Source organism: Nycticebus coucang, chromosome 11 (genome assembly GCF_027406575.1).
Source record: "Nycticebus coucang isolate mNycCou1 chromosome 11, mNycCou1.pri, whole genome shotgun sequence".
NCBI classification, from domain to species: Eukaryota; Metazoa; Chordata; class Mammalia; order Primates; family Lorisidae; genus Nycticebus; species Nycticebus coucang.
In genome coordinates, this window is record NC_069790.1 from 25,461,691 (window position 1) to 25,479,642 (window position 17,952).

Below are 17,952 nucleotides of genomic sequence, written 5' to 3' on the forward strand. Positions count from 1 at the left end.
ACCGAAATTGGATCATTGGAGAGTCTTAAGTGCACATTAGTGCAAAAAAAATTCTAAGAAGGTGAAAACCAAACTTTGATTAATTTTGTTCAACCTGGATTGAATGGCATATCTGTTTTTAGATCTCTAAGTGTTCCCCATATATCTTTCCAAAAGGAATGTATTAATTTGCATTCCCACCAGCAGTGCAAAAGTGTTCCCTTTTCTCCACATCCACGTCAACATCTCTGGTTTTGAGATTTTGTGATATAGGCTAGTCTCACTGGAGTTAGATGATATCTCAAAGTAGTTTTGATTTGCATTTCTCTGATGATTAAAGATGGTGAGCATTTTTTCATATGTCTGAAGTCCGCACGCCTGTCTTCTTCAGAGAAGTTTCTCTTCAAATCCCTTGCCCAGCCTGCGATGGGATCCCTTGTTCTTTTCTTGCTAATGCGTTTGAGTTCTCTGTGGATTCTGGTTATTAAACCTTTGTCGGAGACATAACCTGCAAATATCTTCTCCCATTCTGAGGGCTGTTTACTTGCTTTACTTACTGTGTTCTTGGCCGTGAAGAAGCTTTTCAGTTTGATCAAGTCCCAGTAGTGTATTTTTGAAGCTGCTTCAATTGTCCAGGGAGTCCTCCTCATAAAATACTCGCCCAGGACGATTTCTTCAAGGGTTTTCCCTGAACTCTCCTCTAGTATTTTTATAGTTTCACGTCTTAAGTTTAAATCTTTAATCCAGTGAGAGTGTATCTTAGTTAATGGTGAAAGGTGTGGGTCCAGTTTCAGTCTTCTGCAGGTTGCCAGCCAGTTCATCCAGCACCATTTGTTAAATAGGGAATCTTTTCCCCACTGAATGTTTTTAATTGGCTTGTCAAAGATTAAATAATGGTCAGTAGCTGGATTCATCTCTTTGTTCTCTATTCTATTCCAGACATCTACTTCTCTGTTTTTGTGCCAATACCATCCTGTTTTGATCACTATCGATTTGTAGTAAAGTCTGAGGTCTGGTAGCGTGATTCCTCCTACTTTGTTTTTATTTCTGAGTATGTCTTGGCTATTTGAGGTATTTTCTGATTCCATATAATGTGGTGCATCTTACAAGGTTATATGCGAAACTTAGTAAATGTGAAGTGTAAATGTCTTAGCACAATAATTAAGAAAATGCCAGGAAGGCTATGTTAACCATTGTGATAAAAATGTGTCAAACGGTGTATGAAACTAGTGTATGAGGCCCCATGATCATATCAATGTACACGGCTATGATTTAATAAAAAATAAATAAATAAATAAAAATAATTTTGTTCAACCTGGATTTCCTAAACATTTGTGACACAGACAACTTTTCTTTGGTAATACTTCACATCCTGTGGGCCAAATATTCTATGGAACACAGTTTAGAAAGCACCAGTCAAGATAATTCAAACCATTAACAAAGGTAGCTTAATTACTCTGATTATTTGGCTGAAAGTGTTACCCTCCCTACAAGCTCAGAAGTATCAGTGTTATAATGCCATCCACACTCTGGTTTAAAGTCAGGCCTGGGTTTCAGTATTTTAAAAAATCTCTCCAGGAAATTAGAATGTGGACTTTGGGAGTCATTGCACTGGATTTAAAACAATGCCAATATTATCACCGATATCTTACTTAAGTAAGATATCGTCTTTCATTTTGCTTCGACATACTGTTTTATCACTGCCTGTTGACTAGCTGCTCTGGGGGCTGATAAACCACAAGAATGCTAAGGAAAGTGTTCTGGAAGGTATTTTTCACAAAGTTAGCTGCTCTCATTTTAAAAAAAATTTCAGAATATTTACAGTCAATGCAATGTTTGCCTAAAAAAAAGGCCGGGATTCTGGAGAACAGTCTCTCCAAGACTGTTCTGTTCTTCCATTTCCAAAATTACAGTTTTATACATTAAAGTTCAAAGTGAAGACCATATTAACCCTTATCTTAAACAATAATTGGCAAAACTCATGATCTGTAGGAAACAATAATCAGTATAACCCATGACCCCAAAGGGCATTCCAGTTTAAAAGTTAATCTCCTAAATCAGTCACCCTAAGTGACTCAAGATATACATTTCTAGGTTAGAGCCAAATTTACAAAACAAGAAGAATGGGAGACATGAGGTGAAGATCAGGCAGGACCGAAACTGACCAGACCAGCTGCATCATGTTGGCCCTAGCCCACTGACCCATCTTATTTCCACCTTTCCCCCAGAGACCTCCGCACAGTAGCAAGGGTGGGGTGCCCACCTTGTCTAGCACCTAGACACTTTGCTGAATATTTGGCTGACTGGGGGTGCCCCACAGCCTTAACATCTCTCTTTGTGGTCATCTCTGTGACTGGTCTGATTCGTTCCAGTGATATATAAACTGTTCGAAATAACTAACAGCAAATCACTCCCCATAGCAAGGGTGGTCCTTCTAACCCACAATTGAACTCCACTCTTGAGATTCAAGTAGGATAGAAAAACACAGCAATCACTGCAAGAACTGCCATATTTACTCAGGTTTCTGTCATTTCTGAATACTTTCCCTTCCTTACAAACCTTATAAATCATATTTTGGAGTAGAGGAAACTTGATTTTTTTTTTTTTTAGAGACAGAGTCTCACTTTGTCACCCTCAGTAGAGTGCCTTAGCATCACACAGCTCACAGCAACCTCAAGCTCCTTGGCTTTGGCGATTCTCTTGCCTCAGCCTCCTGAGAAGCTGGGACGACAGGTGCCCACCACAATGCCTGGCTATTTTTTTTTTTTTTGTTGCGGCTGGCTAGGGCTGGTTTGAACCCACCACCCCCAGTATATGGGGCTGGTGCTCTACTCAGTGAGCTACATGCGCTGCCCCCGGACTTAAAAATTTTTAAAGCTTTCTCATTATTCCTCCACCTGCCCCCAACAGTGACTACTGCTGCCCACTAGCAGCCATCTCAAGTGGGTAGTATTCTCCTTGCCCAGCAAACACTAGAGGATGATCAGAGGCTCATCCTCCCGAGAGAGTCCTCAGCACCTTCCTGTGAACAGCTGCCGTCCCCCTCCCTCCCTCTTAGGTTGTATAGATTGTTCTTTCACCATCTCTGGCTCGGGACACAGTTGGCTGGCAGGCACACTGTTTATGCTCTAAGGAGATGACTTACAGGAGTATTCTGGACTCACATTTGCCTTTTTCTTTACTGAGTCCACAGGTATGATATTCCCAAATATGAATGGAAGACGTTCGGAAAATCACTTGGAAATAGTCATACCCTGCCTCCCTTCTTCACCTTTCCCTCATAATGTCTGTTTTTAAATACTTCTTACTCATTAGCAGTAGAGTCCAATAAACCTTGCCCCTGATCTCTTTTGACTTTATATTTCTTGGTGTTCTTTAGGAATCAAAGCCAGCAAGCTCAAATATCATGAATTTTTCCATAATGACCAATGCACAGTCTGTTTGCGTATGCTTTTGTCACCAGACCCTGCCCTCATGGACCTGGCTCAGTAGCAGGCATATTATCAGCAACCACAAAGTATTTGTTGTTAAATCAAACTTTGAATCCCACCCTGTGGAGTCTTATCCTACCATGACTAGGAGCAATTTCTCTCTTCCCTGTGCTCGAATAATATTTGGTCATTGCCCTGTCACAGGATTTACCATAGAAGACGATAGGTATTTGTGCATTTGCCTTCCACACCAGGTGTGGGTGTCTTAACAGCTGGCATTGGTGGTATCCGTCTCTGCTTCCCAAGAGCTGCTCAGTGCTGTGCGTGTAGCAGGACCCATGGTTCTTCACAGCACACTCAGGTTTGCAAAGAAACTGTGGCTTCTTCACTTCCTCTCTAGGATCTGAGGATCTGATCTTCTTCATGAGCCCCACCCCGCTGGGGCTGGGGCTGTAATGGGACAGTGTGCGTGTGTGTGTGTGTGTGTGTAGGAGAGAAAAAAAACTCATTATAATCTAATTTGTGAAATTCCACCCAATCGAATAATTTAAATATTCTTTGTAGGTAATGCACTAACAAAAAACTAAGTACTTAGACTTTGAGTTTTTCTTGTTTCTCTCCCTGTTTCTCCCTCTGGCGCCTTTGGCCTCCATGTGCTGCCTCTTCTCTGTTCTCTTCTCAGCCTTAGTGACATTTCTTGCAATGGTCTGTGGCTGTGTTTCCCCCACTGACGTGGCCCTGCTTAGCTCCTTCTGTCACCATGGATCCTGCTGCAGTCGGGCTGTAACTCCTGTTTGGCCCCTGTCTGGCCCTATCCCTGGCCACACCCTTCATAATCCCTCAGTGGGCACTATCAACTGCTTTCTGCAGGGCTCAGAGGACCTCGACACCTTCCTCCTCCCACCCTAGGAGGCAAAGAAAACTCAAGGGATCAGAACTGTGGCTAGAGGGGGCTCACAGGCAGTGGCTCTCACTCTGCTGTTACTGTCCTGGGCTGGTACGCGGGCATCCTGGGAGTCACCTTGGAAGTCACTTCCTTGCTGAGTTATGAAAAGGAAGTGGGGCTAAGATCCCTGGCACTCAGCTCTCTGCTCACCTGTGTAACAATTTCTAAACTCAGGACTTTAACTAGGACCCTGATAGATGCCTCTTGGCTGAGATTCCTCTTTGTACCCCTCCCTAGGGGCTTGTCATGGTGGGAATGGCTGTTGTGGTGGGGAGGTGTGGGGGGACACAAAATACTTCACTAAGTCACACATTAGTGCATCCAAATAGAAAAATCCCTATGCTGGGAGGAACTAGGATTTTAGGTGAGAGAAGCCGAAATGGTAGATCACCCAACAGGTTTTAACATTTTTCTTCTGATTTCAATGTCATCTTTTTTTTTTTCCAGAACATATGAGTATGGGAAAAAGGAAAGGGAGGAATCCACATTTAGTTCATAGTAAGCAGTAGTAAATAGCCCAGAGTGGAAAGCCCAAAGCCAAGGTATGACTTGGGCTATTGGCTGTTCATCATATGTGTGACTATAAATTTTAAACACCAGCCCCAACTCCAGGAAAGATGTTCATTTTGTTCTTATTTATACCAGTGCTGGACTGGACCAAGTTCAGACATTTCTCAGACTCCATAATCAGGTACAAACCTTTGACTCTGCCAGGCTGAGGTGACACGGGCGGGAAGCATCGGCTGGTGTGGAGAAAGGAAAGCTCCTTCTCTAGAATCATTTAACACCGAAGGCGTGAACACCACAGCACTCTTTCCTCAAGCGTTTATAGTTCTTATGTACACTTTGAAAAGCAACAGCAAGTGCTGAACATTTTGTGATTCCCTTCTTGTCTCTTTTTCCCTTAATAGGGAATCATTTAAAGGATTTTTTTCTTCCTCTTTCAAGTCCCCAAGCCAGAGCCGGAAGCTCAACAGAACTCATCTGAAAAAGAGTTCTTTTTACATGCAATAATAGAATATATTACCACACTGTGTAGGTTCAAATATCATTAAAAAAAATCTTAGAAAGTATATGTCCACATTTAGCAGGTTTAAAAAATGTTAAATGAGGCAGTCATGGCCCAGTAGAATATCATGCTGCTCATGAGGGGCATACTCCAAAACACTAGATAACAGTTTTAGGTGAGAGAAGTTTTAGGTGATTATTGCTTGCAAAAATCACCATTGCAAGCAATGAGGAATAGTTTATATAGTGCAAGCAGAAGGATTTATATAGAAAGATTCATCAGTACTTGCTACCATTACTGCTAATTTTCCATAGACCAATTCTCCTTATAAATTCTGATAGGAAATAGCAAACAGGGGAAGAGTTTTGTTCTTAAATAGCTATGGCAGTTAGTCCTGTATTAGCAGTTACCTTGCTGTGCTACCTAAGTGGTAACAGCTTGTGTTTCTAACCAGGGAAATAGAAAAGGAAAAGCAGTGCAGATGAGTCAGATAGTATGCCTGAACAAAAATCTCCCCGATTCTTCTTTCTTTTGTCAATTAATCTCAAGCAAAAATTTAAAAAATGGGAAAACTTTAGACTTTTTGCACATTTAGTTATTAGAATGCACTAGAGCAGACCATGAATGATAATGGACTATGGGTCCAGATCCCTGCCCATCCCCCACCACAAAGCTATTATAAAATTTCTTCATGGTTGAGAGAAAATTGAATGGTAATTATGTTGAAAACAAACTTTTCCCCTTATCAATTGGAAATGACTATACCACACAATCCTATCTCCAGAAGACGGTCTTTCACATTCCTCCTTGGCTACCCTCACTCCTTCAACCTCATGCATAGTTCTCAATTTTCCTCTTTTCTTTTTTTTAATGGAATTTACTCTTAATTATTTCAAAAATGTAAATGACAAATAATTGTATTATTTATGGGGGTGGAAAATGTGATGTTTTGATACATGTATACATTATGAGATGATCAAGTCAGGCTAATCAATATATCCATCACTTCACATACTTATCCTTTCTTTGCAGTAAGAACATTTAATATCCACTCTTTTATCTATTTTCAATTATAGAATATATTATTATTAACTATAGTCTCCATGCTATGCCATAGATCACCAGAACTTATTCCTTCTGTCTGACTGGAAATTTGTGTCCTCTGGCCAACATCTCCTGTTTCTCTGTTCACCTCCCAGAAGATGTGATGCTAAGTGGAATAAGTCAGACACAGAAAGACAAATGCTGTGTGTTTTCACTTATATATGGAATAAAAAAAAATTGAATTCATAGAAGTAGACAGAATGGTGGTTGTCAGAGACTAGGGGCAGGCGGGTGGTGAATTTCTTCTTTATAAACGCTTCCTGGACAGGCTACCATTCTTTAACCACCCTCAAAATAAAACAAACTTCTTAGCTCACACTCATAATCCCAGAACTTTGGGGGGCTGAGGTGGGAGGATTGCTTAAGACCAGAGTCCAAGATCAACCTGGGCCAAAAAAAAAAAGGAGACCAGCCTGCAGCCTGGCTGACATAGTGAAAAAAAAAAAGAAAGAAGAAATTAGAAAATAGGTGGGCATAGTGGTGCACACTTGTAGTTCCCACTACTGCAGAGGCTGGAGGATTACTTGAGCCCAGGAGTCCAAGGCTGCAGTGAGTAAGCTATGATCCAGCCTAGGCAAAGACCTTTCCTCTATTTAAAAAAGAAAGCAAAAGAAAAAAGAAACAAACTTCTGAGGATGACCTGAAAAAGTAAGGGAAAATGCAAATCATGCCTCCAACTTAAGAGATCCCAAGGCATCACCATCAGTAAAGGTGCAGTTGGTGACCCATTGGTGACATCACTGGGATTCTACTTCCCTCCTCTTGTTAGCATGATGACCATTTGCTAACACTCCATTTCTTCAGTTGATCCTGAGAACTTTCATCCTTCTCAAAGTTTTCTGAAGGCTTGACTCTGGCTTTCACTGAGCTACAAATATCACTGATTACATTTGTAGCCCTCACTGGATCCTCTCCAGAGTCATCAGACATAGTTAATACCTTACTAATGAACATTTATCCCTCCACCCTACTGCTGCAGAAGCCAATCAGGAAGATCTAGGAGATGCTAAGTATTGGTAGGACAGAGAGGCTCTTAGAAATTGAGGCTGCAAAAATAACAACGTATGTCTAGCTTATTATTATTAATATTCTACTGAGCGGGATGACTGTGTTGTACTTCTTAAAATTAAATTTTTAACTTTGAGATAATTTTAGATTTACATTATTATAAGTAATAATGTGGAGAGATTCCCCTGTAACCTTCAGCAGTTTCCTCCAATGATCAAATTTTGCAAAACTACAGTGTAATTTCGAATGTTGACATTAGTTCGATTCATCAATCTTATTCAGATTCTCTAATTTATTATTCATGTGTGTATATTTAGTTCTATGCAATTTTATTACAAGTGTAGGTTCAAGCTATAGAAGAGTTTTGTGGTCACTAGACTCCCTGTGCTACTTTTTTTTACATGCACTTTCCTCCCTCTCTTCCTTCCTTCAACCCCTGGCAACTACTAATTTGTCTTCCATTTTGTAATTCTGCCATTTTAAGAATGTTACATAAATGGAATCAGATAGATTCCTTTGGGGATTGGCTTTTTTCATTCAGTATAATTCCCTTCAGAACTATCTTATTTTATCAGAATCTTATAATTTTATCAGAGTTTTATCATTTTATGATAATGTTTTGGAGGTATTTCATAATTAGGTTGATTATGTCTCTTAGTTTAATAGGATTACAAAGGTAACAAGTAACTTTAATATACAGTCTTTCATTTGATCGTCTTCAAAGGGTGTAAATTGAAGGTTTAAAGTGAAAAACAAGGATTGATGATAGAATTACATTTTCTAGGTGTGGCAGAGATTGATTGGCCACCTCTCCACCAAACCTTTGACCTCTTAAGCTCACAGCTGGACTACATGTCCCAGCTTCTCTCTTGGAAAGGTAGGACCATGTGACTGGATTCTGGACAATGGAAGTAGGCAGAGGTGATGAGTTAGTTGCAACTCCAGTCTGGTTCATAAAAACCTCCCACATATGTCCTTCAGCATTTTTTTCCTTCCATGAGCATCTTGGAAACCTGAGTTGAATGTGGAGGAGTCCAAAGTGGAACAAATAGTCCATGTTTAGCCCTCCAGGACCTTGACTTTGAGAGTTCTGAGTCACTTTAGGTATGCAAAGGCAGTGGAGGGGAGGGAAACAATAGCAGATTCCACTACTTCCTTTCCCATCATTTCCCCCAGGCCTGGCGGGGCTGCCTCCTGTCCCAGATAAGGAATGTGCACCCTTCTCACACATACATTCAAGAGAGAAGCCAAGTCACTTTAGAGGTTCCTCACAGTTTTCTTTGAGCTTTGTTTTCTTTCTATAATTCTTCTGGAATTAATATTAGGGAAGGGAACTATGTTCATCCAGCATCTTTTAAGCCAACATTTGAAGGTGTATAATCCATTAATGAATTTTATTTATTTATGTTATTATAAAAGAAAAAATTAAAAGCAAACATGTGAAAAATATAATCTTTGGTTTATCTTACTTAAACAAATTATGTTGCTACTATGGTGGAATTCCTGTGATTTTACTGGGTGAGGGAACTTTAACTTCTCTGGATAATCATACAAACATGATGCCATGGAGACTGAATGAGGAACTGAATTCAGGGAAGGAAAATGAGGGAGCGATGGGGCTGGGTGGGCTGTGAGGACATGGAGAGACAGGTCTAGATGTGTCTATGCATGGATTGCCACCTTCCTAAATCTTCCTGCTGACTTTCTTCTCAATTTTGCTCATCTTCCTTTTCTCATTAGTGACATTCAAAGATGTTTTTAGTTCTTTTCATTTCTTTGGTCTACTGAGCCAGATGTTGTTGAAGTGGCATGCTTATCAGCATAGAAAAGTGACGGTGATTCTTTCCACATGAATAGCAGCAAATGAAAAATGGCTTCTGGATCTTACCCCTTGGCAGCCTGGCAGGGTTTTACCTCCTTCTGCCTCTGCAGTCCCCACTATGGCCTGTGGTAGATTCTGAACCATGCCGTGGGTTGTCATTTTTACTTCTTTCTCTAAAGAACAAGTACTTTTTATATTAATCTCTTTCCCTAGTAAGATCTGCCCACCTACATTCAAACTTTAAAGAGAGAACACTTTCCTTCAGGAAAGCTTTTCTAGCATACTTGCGATCTTGCACCTAGAAAATAAACTGTGTGTGGACCGGTGGGCACTTAAGGGAAGAGTCATATCTTGATGTGCTTGCATTGCTAGAAATAATGATTTAATAAGCTTAAAAACAATTTTCAATTGTTTATTATAAATAGGTTAGGAATGAATTAAGAAAATGGTTGCAGATGATGGGCAAAAGGAAAAAGGCAGGAAAGAAGTGGATCAGAGAAAAGTGGGTACACATTCAGACTACAGAGAAATCCAAAAGCTGTTGGAAAGCCACAACCTGAAGCCCAGCATTTTCAAACTGAAAAACTGTTTTGCCAGTGCTTCACCCCTCCACCAATACGACTCAGGTCAGAGATCACTGAGCACTGAGAGACAAAGCTCATCCAAGGGCAGGGCTGCTCTCTCAGGGAGAGTGAGTACATTGGGGGAGTTAGTGAGAGAGTGCAGAACGCACTGGAGACAGGTTGGGCATCTAAACTTCCTTAAGAGAGAAAAAGTCTTTCAGGAAGATGAGGAGGAAACTATCTCCTTTCTTCTGTTATCTCAGTATTGGTAGCAGAACCAGCTTGGCTGCCCACAAGTCTTCCAGAGGTTTAATAGCCCCTCTTGAGATTTGGGAGCATGGTCTGATTGGGGTCTGCTTTGACGTCCTGCTCCTGGACTGTGTTCCCTGTCCCATGCTCTGTTTATGTTAAGATCATAAATAACATAATGTTAGTTTTAGGCTCAGAGCCTAAAACTCAAGTGGTAGGGCACCAGCCACATCACCAGAGCTGGCGGTTCAAATCCAGCCCGGGCCCACCAAACAACCATGACAACTACCAAAAAATAGCTGGGTGTTGTGGCGGGCACCTGTAGTCCCAGCTACTTGGGAGGCTGAGGCAAGAGAATTGCTTAAGCCCTAGAGTTTGAGGTTGCCATGAGCTGTGATGTAATGGCACTCTACCCAGGTGACAGCTTGAGACTCTGTCTCAAAATAAAAAAATAAAAAAAACTTAAATAACGTAGAGTAATAAAAGTAAGAGGTAAATCAGTCTAATTAACATAGTTAAAGAAATAGTTTGATTAGAAAATGTAATCTTCCCCCATTAGATTGATGATTAAAACAGTGATGTGTTTAATAAAAACTGAGCTATCCCAGATCAAGGGGCTTTTTGCCAGTCCTTACACTTGGAGGTGAAAAGCCCCTCAGCCAGCTTCTTAAAGAACTTTCTTCTTATGTTTTGACTCTTCATTTCTCCCCTCATCCTCTCTTCTCCACCAGTCACTGGGAAAGAACTCATGATGTAGTTTGGGGCTGGTCCCCAACAATAAACAACTACTATCTTCTTTGAACAAAATGTGTGAGTGGAGTGGCAGTAAGATCAGGAAAGGGATAAACTGACTTTTGAGAAACTGTTCTTTTTAAGGCCAGAATGCCTGGGAAGCAGCCCCTTTCTAAATCACTGCATTTGATTACTACAGGAACTCCAAAGGAACAAAACCAATAATATATACTCAAAATGGATTAAAACTTTAACCCTGGGTCGTCATACTAACTCCTAGAATACCAAAAAGAGAGAAGGCTTTTCTTGGACCCAACAATGCTTTCTTCCTGGTGTTCACATGCAGTGAGCTTTGGACCCCAGTCATTCACTGCTCACTTGCTCTTATGCTCGCAAACATGCATCCTGAAAGGAGATTTACTCTAGAGAGCAGAAACCAGAAGAATGAATATCCAGGGCTGCTCTGTTGCATAGCATTGTGAAAACAAAAGGCATGCAAACATTTATTAGAAAATCTACAGCAACCGAGAGAGTGTGATGGTACCCTCCTCTGGACGTGCCAGGAGTGGGTCCGTGCTAATGGAATGAACAATCACATGAAGAATAAGATAATCCAAAAGGATTTATACTGGGCTGTTTTCTTCTTGTTTTTTTTTTTTTTTTTTCTTTTGTTACAGATTTTTTTTCACTACTTATGTGCTTATTTTAATATAAAAATATATGTGTGTATCCTTGCACATACCAGCTGGATCTTGAAAGGAAGAGAATTGGAATGGTGAAGTAGTGGAACTCAGGCCCAGAATTAGGAGTTTTATACCTTTTGATATTGGGGATAGTAATTTGTACTTTTTAATAAAAACCATATTGGCTATATTTGGTTCTTTGTATTTCAAAATAAATTTAGAATTAGTCTGTCAATTTCCACCAAATGACGTGTGAAGGATGTATTTGGGGTTACGTTGAATCTATAGATAAATTTAGGGAGAATTCATATTTCTAATGTGTTGAGTTTTAGAATTTATGAGCAAAGATTATTCCTCCATGTATTTGTCTCATTTATACTTCTCTCAATAACATTTTTTTAAAATTTCTGGTTAATAGGAAGGTACAAATGATTAAGTGACATTGTTTGCATTTGTTTTGTAAAATCCAGGTTGTAGTTCAGCCCTTCACCCAGGAAGTGTGCCTTATACCCCTACATTGTGTCCATTAAGTGAGAGTTTGCCAATCCCCCTCTCTCCACTGCCTCCCTCCCTCCCTGCCACTTGAGTTTGATTCAGTTTTTCTCTCATGTGGGCATGTAGTTGTTCATTTACCAGTTTCGTGTTAGTATTGAGTACATAGGATATTTGCCTTTCCATTCTTATGATACTTCTAAGGAGAATGTTCTCCACCTCCATCCAGGTAAATACAAAAGATGTAAAGTCTCCATCTTTTTAATGGTTGAACTGTATTTCAAGTAACATCTGACAGATTTCTATATAGAGGGATTTTATATAATTGAAAGATTTATTCTTAGAAACTTTTTATCTTGATGCTTTTGTGGGTGGTATCATTTCCTACTGGTATCATTTCCAGTGACCTTGAGAAACTCACTTCTTAATCATGGTAACTTATTTGCTGATTCTTTTAGATATTCTTTTTTTTTTTTTCCTTTTTGGTCCATATAGCTATTATTTCCTCCTTAATGAGCAAGTGAAGAATTCCTATACAATCTTGAGTAGAAGTGGTGATAGTAGGCATCTTAACGTTTTTAGTTAACTTCATAGGAAAGATTTCCACATTTTAGTGTTATGTGTGATGTTTGCTCTAGCTTTTTAATTAAAGAACCAATAGACATTAGATTCAGGAAATTCACTGTCATTCCTTCTTTGCTAAGATATTTATCATAAAAGGTATTTTTTCCAAAGTTCTTTTTGACTCTGTTATGATGACCAGATGATTTTTCTTTTTCTTTTCTTTTCTATTAAATAGTAGGTGACATTTTTCTTTGATTTTTCTTTTCTTTCTGTTAAAATAGTGGGTAACATTTATTCAGTGATTTTAACTCCACTGTTGTCCCAGACGATTATCTGTTTGGTATCAATTTTAAATTTATTGAGATCTTTTTCTATGACCTGGTATATGGTCAGTTTTGATTACTGTTCACCATTGTTTTCAAGTGCACATGTTAGTTCTGCAGCAATTAAGCTTAGTGTTCAGTACATGCCAATTATGTCAATTTTCAAAATCTTCTAATATTAACATTTTTATCAGACAGTAAGTTATATATAGAGATATATAAAAATATAAATATAACCTAGGTATAGTTTTTTCTTAAATGAAAAATTAACTAGAACTCAATAATTTATTTAAATCTATTTGTACATCTGCTTTTAACAAGTATAACTGGGATCCATAGAAGCAAAATTCTCTTTTACTCATGGCATTAATAAAAGGTAAAAGCTACATAATTAGGCTATTCTTGAAAATCATAACTTTTGTTGGCACTGTTCTTATTTTTGGTTTGGTGGTCACTAAATGAGGAAATCACACCTCCAAAATTAGTCCTTTCCCAGAAATCCTTGAAAGCAACTGTCCATACTACCAGCAAACTCATGGAACACCCAAAGTGTTGTCACACGAGACAGAATATTTATACTGTCTTGCTGAGAGTATGAGACGAGCCTAATTACAATGAAGACATACATAGCTTCTCTCCTTACTATGTGTTTCTCTACTCTGCTAATGGATTAATCTTTCTAAAATGCAGGTTCTGCATACCATTCCCCCATTTGAAAGTTCTCCATAGGCTCCCTAGTATCTCTAAGGGAGCAAGTGAATTTCTTTAGCTTGGCACATTAAATCCACTAAGGTCTGGCTTCTGCCATTTTCTATAGCTTTATCTCTTGACATACTCCTGAGTTCCAGACTGTGGAATTTCCTAATTCCCTGAATAGATCACCACTTTCAACCTGCTCTCTCAGTCCACAAATCACTATCTCTCCATCCTATCTGTGTGCTGGGGACCTTTATTTGGCCTTTAGGACAGCTCTGATGTCACCTCCACTGTGGAGGTTGATCTTTGGAGACTTCCCTGCTCTGTGCTTTCTTAGCCCCCATCACACTTCTACCATCAAGCTCACAGGACTACACTCCCTAACTGGGGGAAGGCACTGCATTTCCCCACTTTGTATTCCTTGGACCTATCCCAGTGCCTGCACGCAAAAGGCAACCAGTTGATGCCATTGACTGTTTCAGGTACAGCCATCTTAATCAGCTGTCATTAATTATAGAAGCAAATTGCCAAAACAAATGCCTGTTGGGTGGCATCACAGGCTGGAATTAAAATGCAAGGCTAAAACTCACATTGAGGGGAGTTGTGGCTAAGAGTAAAGCTAAAACTCACTTGGAGGAATTGTGTTAACTTGTTTTCTATGGCCTATAGGTAGGTTGCAGGGGACAGGAGTGACATGGAGAAGGCAGGCCTGTGTCTTACAAATATGTGAGTGTGATCGACTGAAATGGAGATTTTTCATTCAAATGAATTTTCAAGGCTTATTATTCATCCTGACACATAGGGAAGTGCTGTAAAAGATCCCGTTCCCTTTCGCATTATTTTAGGCTAAATGAGTCCTGTCTGAGACAACAGTCATCATTAGCCACACTGGCATTTTAGGAGCTGCTTATCAATCCTTAGGGGGAATAACCCAGGCAGAAAAAACAAATATAAGAAAGTATGTTTCCGTAAATTTTTATTCTAGTTTATTTTTGCTTGTGCTTTTTGCAGGAATTATGTTTGTGGACAAAAAAGAACATGTACTTTCTTCCCCCCTAGTGGCCTTTAAAATTTCAAAATAAAATGTTCATTCCTTTCCTCACTTAGTTCCCTACTTCTAATGCTTTGTGCATCCCACATATTGATTGCATGTGGTCAGAGGAAGTCTGCATCCAGGATTTGCTCTGGATTTGAGAACACAGAGAATTGAAATGATGTATATAGCATTTCATCAAATACCTTGCAGCAAAAAAGCATATAGAAAACAGTTTATGAGGAGAAACACAAGAGCCATGTAAAGATGCAGTGGCTTATCCACAATGAAGTCACACACTGCCTTCACAGAAAAGCATCTTGTCAAAGTTTGAAGGCATAAGCTATTCCTAAAATGGTGTTATACTTCTATATGGGAACTATCATCTGGCAGCCACCGCGACAGAAATGGATGGAGTGAATGCTGCAAACTATGAACGTTCACTTAGACAAGAAACCTTATTTTTTATTTTTATTGTTGTATATTCCTCTTTCTCCCTTCTTTCTTTCCCTTATAAAATGTACAAGGAAAGACTTTATTCTGAATGCTCAAGAAATAAACTCTCATCAGGTACCTAGATCAAAAATCCTTTTCAGTAGTGTTGTGAGATAGCCTTCTTTCCCATAACAAAGAGTACAGCTTACCCCGGGGACCTGGCCCTTGCGGACATTGCCCTTTTAGCTGGAATAAATTCACGTGGCCAAACATCTAGACAACTTTACTAGGAAAGTAAAGGGAGGCAACTGAGTCCTCTTGCCTCAACTAGTTTCTCTAGTTTAATATAAATACTTTATGATATGGATGAGAAAAATCTTGGGTATTTTTTTAGACAAGCTTTTTTGAGACGGAGTAAGATCCTTACTCCAAGGGACTTTAGGAATTTTTGAAACCAGTGGATACTAATTGGCCAGTGGTAATCTCTTTTGCCTAAGGCAGCAGTTCTCAAACTGTGGGTGGAGACCCTTTGGGGGTCTCCTGCATATCAGATATTTACATTATGATTCATAATAGTAGCAAAATTGTAGTTATGAAGTAGCAACGAAAATAATTTTATGGTTGGGGGTCACCACAACATGAGGAACTTGTATTAAAGGGTTGTGGCATTAGGAAGGTTGAGAACCACTGGCCTAAGGAGTAGCAATTTCTCTAAGAGCCAGGTGGTAGGTAGGGGAGAGCAAGGCAGGGCAGTATACACGAAATTAGAAGGATGAATAGCTAATGAGAGAGGGCCAAGGGGCTGATGGACCACAAGCACCTGGACACTGTGCTAAAGTTCAAAATATTTGAAAGAAGGAGCATCTGGGACTCCTCGTGTTTGTGGTGGCTACACAGAGCAGAAAGTCATCCATGGTAGCTTGTACCTGATACAAGTTAGAGATCAGATATACAGAAATTTATGTAATTTTATTTGTTTATTTTTTATTATTTTTTATTTTTTAGATAGTCTCACTCCATTTCCCCAGGCTAAAGTGCTGTGCTGTCATATCTCACAGCAACCTCAAACTCCTGGGCTCAAGTTATCCTCTTGCCTTAGCCTTCTGAGTAGCTGGGCCTACAGGCATCTGCCAGAACGCCTGGCTAGTTTTTCTATTTTTAGTAGAGATTGGGTCTCACTCTTGCTGGTCTCCAACTCTTGAGCTCAGCTAATCCACCTGCCTTGGCCTCCCAGAATGTTAGGATTATAGTTGTGAGCATCCCGCCCAGCCCATCTACTTTCTTTTTAAAGAAAGCTTCTTACAGTCTTGTTTTGTTTCTTTTTAATTTCTTCTCTCTCAATATGTTCACTTTTTTTTATTGTTGAGTATTCATTGAGAGTACAAAGAACCTCCCCTCACAGTGTACTAGGACATCAACTGTCCTCATATGAGAATTGAGTACATAGGATTCTTGCTTCTCCATCCTTGTGATGCTTACTAAGAATAATGTGTTCCACTTCCACCCAGGTTAATACCAAGGATATAAAGTCTCCATCTTTTTAATTATTTTTTTTTATTTTGGGGGGCATTATTGTAATTTTTTTATTGGAAAAAAATATGCAAGTTGCAATGGATTTGAGGCAAATTGTGCCATAAGCACATTTTCTTTAAGTGGCTAAATGACCTTTAAAAGCAAGTAAAAATAAAAGAAAATGTTTCTAGTATAGGACCAGCAGTACAAAAAAAAATAGTGTACGAGTACCTGGATAATAACCCGTTTTGCAATAGTGCAACATTTAAGTACATATTGTTGACTGTCCATAGTGCATGCAGAGTTACAACTCCACACTTCAACAACAACATGCTGATAGTTCCTAAAAAAACTACTTTAAAAAAAAAGTCTTAACCCAGATGTTCCCCCATTTGACCAACTCCATCTAAGTTTAGATGTTCAGAAGGGCTTAGATATATCCAGAGTAAGCCACATGCAACATGTTACTTGATCAGCTTTCTAAAATAAGGTTTCAGGACAATGCCAGTAGGGTAAGGGAAGGAATCATGGAGGAATGAAGTCCTAATTACTATACAGGCATATTTTTTTGACAGTAGTGAGAAACCTTTTACAGATACAAAGAAAAGGCAAATAAACCATTTTATACAAGAAATTTAACACATTCTGTACCATGTCTTTACTTTCCTGTCATCATTTGTATAATCGCTTCATAGTTTACTTGACCATCACCATCAATATCTGCTTCCCTGATCATTTTGTCAACCTCTTCATCTGTTAACTTCTCTCTAAGGTTTGTCATCACATGGTGAAGCTCTGTTGCACTGATATAGCTGTTGTCATCCTTATCAAACACACGGAATGCTTATCTAATTTTTTCTTCACTGTCTGCGTCTTTCATTTTTCTTGCCATCATCAGAAATTCAGGAAAGTCAGTTGTGCCATTACCATCGGCATCTACTTCATTAATCATGTCCTGTAACTCTGCTTCTGTGGGATTCTCAGAAAGATCTCATTACAGTTCCCAATTCCTTTGTTGTTATAGTTCCATCACCATCCTTGTCAAATAGTGAAAAAGTCTCTTTGAATTCTTCAATCTGCTTTTCAGTCAGTTGGTCAGCCATGCTGCAAGCACTACTGGTTTCCGAGACACCACTACACAACCATTCTCTTCGCTTGCTCCACTAGGACTTGTCTCCATCTTTTTTAATGGCTGAATAGTATTCCACGGTGTACCTATACCACAGCTTGTTAATCCATTCCTGGGTTGGTGGGCATTTAGGCAGTTCCACATTTTGGTGATTGTAAATTGAGCTGCGATAAACAGTCTAGTACAAGTGTCCTTATGGTAAAAGGGTTTTTTTCCTTCTGGGTAGATACACGGTAATGGGA

The 17,952-nt window shown here is 39.4% G+C and overlaps 1 protein-coding gene and 1 pseudogene across 3 annotated transcripts in view; one reads left to right on the forward strand and one right to left on the reverse strand.

The window, feature by feature from the left end:
• Window positions 1-17,952, forward strand: part of PDE1C (phosphodiesterase 1C) — a 374,041-nt gene that overhangs the window by 208,276 nt on the left and 147,813 nt on the right. The window lies entirely within an intron of this gene.
• Window positions 17,240-17,708, reverse strand: LOC128598674 (calmodulin-1-like; annotated as a pseudogene).